The sequence below is a fragment of the Lonchura striata genome, chromosome 3 (assembly GCF_050655825.1).
Source record: "Lonchura striata isolate lonStrDom1 chromosome 3, ASM5065582v1, whole genome shotgun sequence".
NCBI lineage: Eukaryota > Metazoa > Chordata > Aves > Passeriformes > Estrildidae > Lonchura > Lonchura striata.
In genome coordinates, this window is record NC_140705.1 from 102,254,316 (window position 1) to 102,260,884 (window position 6,569).

The window sequence follows — 6,569 nt, forward strand, 5'->3', positions numbered from 1 at the left end:
GTTATTGGACCAGACTCTGCTCATGCTTGTGCAATTCTGTTGCAGTTGGCGAGGAGGTAATGCAATCACAGCTCGATATGGCCCGTTGGGTCAAATAAACTCTCTGCATACTTGAGTGGGGGTTTCAAGTTGAATAATGCTGCTGGAATATTTTCCATCCCTTGCTCATGCTGGTGCAGCCCTGCCTTGCAGAGCAATTGAAAGGCTTATGGGTTTGGGAATAGGTTAAGGGTTTTCTGCCACCTGAGTGCTGGGCAAGGATGGAAACTCTTGGATGTTCCTGGCACAGGAGATGCCTTTATTGGCCCAGTGCAATAAACTGGTGGTCTTAGTGAGGCAAAGAACCAGATAATTATAGAAACAAAGTCTTCCTCCAGAAACTGTTCTCCCTGTCAAAGTGGAAATATTTTGGCAGGGGCAGCTTCCTCAGTGTTTCTCAAACTCTGTATTTTTTGTGGCTTAAGAGAACACTGCATTCACTCAGGCGTTTGAGCCACCTAATTCCATTCTGTTTTCTATTTATAATATTTTCCATGTTGTTTTTTTTTGTGAGACTTCTGTGTGTATGTCTGAAATGAGGACCAAAATTTGATTTTACACTCTGCAACCCAATCTTGCTAGCACTGGCAGTACTGGTGTCTGCACAACCTAGCTTCATGCCAACTTGGTTTCATACTGGTGGCACTAAGATTTGAGGCGGGTATGTTTTGTGCTGGTGCTGAGTGATGGTTGGAAATTGTTTCTTACATTCTAAACTTCAGGCTTCAGGTGAATTGCACCTACCTGGTTCAGGTCGGGCCCAACCTGACAAAGTCACCTGAATGCCCACCTGAGGATACCCTGAGCTTTAGAGATCCTCTGTATTTAATAAAAAACTTATCAGTAAACCAAAGTTTTGTCAATTTCGAAAAGATGAATTTGGCCTAAAGTTTTTAGATAGGTACTACAGTTAAAGAAGAGTTCAAGCAAGGCTTTAGGATACTGGCTAGATAAGGCAGAAACACAGTGATGCTGACTTGTCCACTTTTGCAGTGGGCACACATAAATTAGATTATTTGTTCTTTTGGCTACCTTGTTTTGGTTTGCAATTTGCAAACTGTATTTGTAGCTCAGCTAATTTGGAAATGGCAGGAAACTGCAGTCTAGTTATGAAGAGACACTTGCCATCTGCAGTCTAGCAGTACTTGCCAACTATATGTTTAGGACACAGCAGTCTAGGCAACAGTGGTATCATCTGACCCCAATATATCTATTTCTCAGTTTGTGGTGTTGTAAGCATGTCAGAGTAACTCTCAAACATGGCACATTTTGAAACAAGTAAATTATAGCACTAATCTAATCTAATGCCTGATTTTGTTTTTCTGACCTACTTAATTTAAAAAAGCATCTAAAAATGGAAATGCTGTTTAGTTTAACGTGAAGACAGAACTAGCTTTTTTTTTCCTCCCAACATCTGTGTCCAGAAAGGAAGAAAAATCCTGTTTTGACTGGCCTTCCTCCATCAGTCTTTTTTAAATTTTTTTTTATTTCTTGTCTAAAGCAAAGTAAGTTACATAAACATTCCACCTCTTTCCATAAATTGGCTTCAGTTTCTGAACAATAGAGTTACTGTGAAGAGAAGAAAACCACAGACACACCCCACAACTGTTGGTCACACAGCCAAAGAGAACTAAAGACACATTCTTTGAAAGTACCAAAAAGGAAATCCATGGTCTTAAGGCAAGACCTTTTATGTTATGTTTGGAAATGTTTCTCATTTCTCTCTTTCTTCTCCCACCCCCTCTTCTGCTTTAGCTTTCTTAGTTCAACATGTTGGAGGGAGTGAAGTGGCTCTAGACAGAACTTTATTCTTTGTCAAGATGTGTTGATAGTATTTGTCAGTAGTCACTAACCTGAGATGGGATAGTGAAAGAAAACTGAAAAGTGGGACTTTAGAAAGAGGAAAGAAAATATGTTACTAATAATGCCTTTGAGGCTTCCTCAGTATAAAAAAAAAATACTTACAAGAAGAGAGAGGCTAAGACAGAAATCCCTGTTTAAAGCTGATAGTTCTCAGTTTTAAAAGTAATAATTCTCTTCAGAGAACAATAACTCTGTAGAAATGTTTGTTTGCCTCTCTGAAGCATCTCAACACGCTTTCCAAATGGGAATTGACCCCCATCAGAGCCTGTGTTCCCCAGCTGGGCAAGCCAACGCGCTAGGAGGTTAGACGGCCCTGTGAGAGTCACGCTACAGCAATAAATACACCCTGAATTACTCCCCTCTGCTGTATACACCAGCCTGTGCAGCCTTCTAAACACTGAATACCAAGTGGTTTGGCACTGTCTGCTGATATTCCCTCTTGGAGGCTCTGGGATTATGATCTCAATGAAGGCAAAGTTGCCGCTGATCTTAGCGGGAGTTAAGCAAGCGTAAAGTCAGCAGAATCCCGCAGGCACCAGGAACGCACAACAAAGCGGCGCCCATAAATCAGCGACGAGGTGTCTGCCGGCCCCCCGCTCGCTGCCATGTGCTGGGGACACAGCGGCAGCGCCGCTCGCAGCTGGGACACCCAGATGCTCTCCAGCCAGCGAGGGGGCACGGCGGAGCTGGCAGCCCCCGCTCCAGCCATCCCCGGCAGCGCCGGCCGAGCTGCCCCGCTCTCCCGAGGGATGCCAGCCGGGCCACCGGCATCCCCCTCGCCGCCCCGGGCCACCGGCATCCCCCCGGTCACCGGCAGTCCCCCGGGTCACCGCCGCCCTCCCCATCCGCGGCTCTTCCATCCCTCGCCAGCCAGGAGCAGCAGCCGAATTATCCGCAAGCAGCGTGCCTGCGCTTCCGAGCGCATCTCTGTGCTACCCAGCATGTTTTGTGCGGGAAAGCAGCAGAAGGGAGCAAGTTCTATGCCGTGTAAGGAAGGAAACAAAATAGCAGCTCTTCTACCAACATACTGAGATATTTCAACGGCGTTGGGCTGCCTAAAATACACGCTGTATATAAGCTGCTTCCAGACCTCTGGTTTAAGACAGAATGCAAACAAAGGAGGAGAAAAAAAAGCCGAATTATAATCCCTTGCATGCTATTAAATCCAGATTTATACAGAAGCTAACTGGTTTTAGATCCTGCAGTGACTGGTAGTTGCAGTACGCAGCATGTGGACTGAAAAAGGTTAATTTTTTCCTTTTGCCTGCCAAATAATTTCTCTGCTCCACCCTTGGTGTCCAACTTTCCTATCCCTGAGTCAGTGTCTGAAGTCAAAACAACCAGCTGGGCCTCACTGAATCTTTCACTGTGGGAAAGCTCAGCTCAAAATGGCTGCATTGTTTCTCTGTAATCTTATCTTGACTGTTTAATATCCTCAGTAAGTCACAGAATTTTCAGGATTGCGTTTTGGCCCTATGGGAAATGCTGACCTAGATCATGTAAAGTTTTTGCTCTTATAGGATAAAATATGAAAGTAAACTATCAATTTACTATCTTTGTTGATATAATTACCTACCACTTTTAGCAGAAAGATGCAGGATGTGCTACAGATACCCTTTCTATTTCCACAATAAGTCCTTAAACAGAGACTAAACTCCCTAGCATGAAAGACAATGTAGTGGAAATGTACCTGATATGAAAGAATGTGTTGTAGTACCTGTTATAAAGAATATGCCATATCAGCTAACTAAAAATAGTTTGTCCCAAGATTTTCAAACCCCCTTACAAAACTACTTGTGGGTAAAACATGCAGTATCTATTACTTTCCAAATATTGTTATATAGGCCAAAAAAAACCAACAATAAAACAAAAAACCCAAAAAACCCCCAAAAAAACCCACAAAAAAAAAACCAACCAAACCCCCCCCCCCTGAGATTAAGACTAAGTGTACAGGACACAGGAAAATATGAGAACAAGAAGAAACATACTAATTTTGGGGATGCTGTTATGTTTTAGCAACACTTCCAAAATGTTCACTATTGAGGTACAGCAAACAAAGAAAAATGACATAGAAGGCTCACCAAATGCAAGGAAATAGAAAACGTAGCACTTCAGTATGAGTGGTATGCTACATTTTGAAGGCTGGGAGGAAAGCTCTGGGAGTATTTGCTACGTGTTGAGCAAACCAGCGTTCCTCCCACTGAAGAGCCAATTTTTGTGGTACTAGCTACTCCCACGGGTGCACTTCTTGGAGCAGGTGTCAAGGCAGGTCTTGTGGGCTTACCTCAGCTTTGGCAAGGAAAACCTGAGGAGAATCCTGTTAGTACAGTTTTATTCTCAGCGGTGAGCTGAAGGCCAGAAATCCTGCCTTTGGTGGTGAGGCTTTTTGCAGTCTGTTGCATGGTGAGGACCTGCTGGACAAATCTTGTTTGTGTACCTGCTGTACAAATTGCTCATGTCTGCTGGGGTTGGCAGTGCTCAGGCAGGCTGGAAAGCAAAACCAAGGCTTTTCACTGCTCATGTGGAGTGTTGAGGGGTGCAAAGCCCATAGGATTTTGTTGCTCTAAGCTACCTGATTTCCTCATTAAGAACTTGATGTTAGTGTAATATCTGTGATGATTGACTTATGAAGTAGGAAAATCGCATTCTGGAGCAAGTCTGAAAAGCTCTGGTGCTTCTCAGTCATTAGAGATGAACGAGTACTGCTGATAAGTCTTAGAGAAGTCAGCTGTGGCCTTTTGCTGCTAGACCTGGATCCCCAGCCTATGCCATTTCATAGTATTACTCCTGTGTATGGTCATTTCTCATTGATAAGAACTCTTTGTCTATGGGACATGTACACCTGTATTGTACACCTTCTGTATTGTAACTTGTATTTAACAGTGCACACTTGTAATCTAGCCTTGGGGATAGGTGCTCAGGTCTTGAGCTATCTGATGACTGGGTATTGTTTTGTGTACTCAACTTGGAGAATTAGGCTATAAGCATCACTGATACATAATGAATATACTTATGTATGTAAATTAGGTTTCTGCTGTTAAACATGTCTATGAAAGAGCTGGTCCTCTCATTTAGGGTTTTTCCCCCTTAGGGAAAGGAACCCATTTTTGAAAACATAGTTATCAGGATATATCCAGTTCAAGTTTTCATTAGTACTCAGTGTGCATGAAAAATTACCCCTGACTCATTCCTTTGCAATTCAATGTTTGCACAGCTCTCTTCCCCAATACTTTTGAGGGGATCCCTCCTCACCAGCCACAAATTCAAAAGATCAACTGTGTTGCAATTGCATAAAAAAGGAATGTTGCAATTGTGACCACAGCAAATGATAGCAAGGGCTGTGTTGCTGATCTATACAAAGAATGTTAAAGCCCTTCTCGAGCTATTTGCTTTGGTGTTATCCATGGCACTGCCCTTGGGCACGGCGTGAGGAACTTGCCGGCGCCATAGAGGCAATACTTGGGTTTTTGGCTTTCTTAGAAGTAGTCTGCCAGACATATCCCAGTGATTGTGCAACTGAGAATTCAAACAGATTAGACATGTGTTTTTTAGTGAAATTGGAAATGAGGAGATCAGTAAAGACAGATGCTGCATTATGCATAAAAATCTGCAACTTGGTTAAATTTGAGTTTCACATGACAGTAGATTAACATGGCAATCTTAATAGATAATAATTTTCCCTTTCATTGCTTTTTCCTACTTCTCCTAGTCTTTATACTGCAGTAGCCCTGAGCCTTCTTACTATCCAAATCCAAGCACTTCTCAGACCTCAATTCATACAAGGCCCCGTATTCATAACAAGGCATTATCAGTTTGTGTAATCCTTAAATCAAAGTAGCCCACCATAAAAATTACAGCAACAGGTAAACCCATAGAACTTGTCTGCTGGCACAAAATCACAGCTCAAGGGCATGTTCCACCCTGCAGAGGTAACTCTGATAGTATATATGAGAGGGCACTCTGGTAGTATTAGGAAGGAGGTTGTGTGAGGGCCTCCGGGTTATCATACTACTGAAAGATATACTTAAGACCATTGGTTCTAGTCAAGGCAGATTTGTGTTTATATTGCTTTGTAGCTTCTCATTAAAAAAAACAACCAAAAAAAAACCCCCAAAAACAAAACAAAAACCCCTCAATCTTTCCTAGTGCAAAGTTGCAGCCTGGTATAGAAATATTCACATAGGCATAGGCAAACATCCTTATCTTTTTGAAAAGTTCTGTATTTGTGATAGACTGTGGCCCAGAATTTAATAGCTACCTGGACTCCTGATATCAAAGCTGCAAGAGATGCACTCCCAAGTGAATCAGAAATATTATTTTTAAGCTAAATGATGCAAAATGTCCTTATATAGTTTATGATGCCATTAAAACTTTACTCCATTTCTTTGTTAGTTACAGCAGGCAAGTTTGTGATGCCCTCAGCTGTAGGATAATCTGCTTGCATTCATTTCACTGTGTTCATTTTTCTCACAAGTATGTTATTTTCATTTGAGAAAGTTTATACTTTTACTTATTTAGCTTTAGCCAGAAGTGTCAGCTCTTTCTATTTGAAGTCCCCAGTCATGCACTTCCACTGTTTTTCCTCAGACCAAAACATAAGCTTTGTAAACCTTACCACCTTCTACAGCAACAAAAACATGTTTTATTTTCCATTAAAATTACTCAGG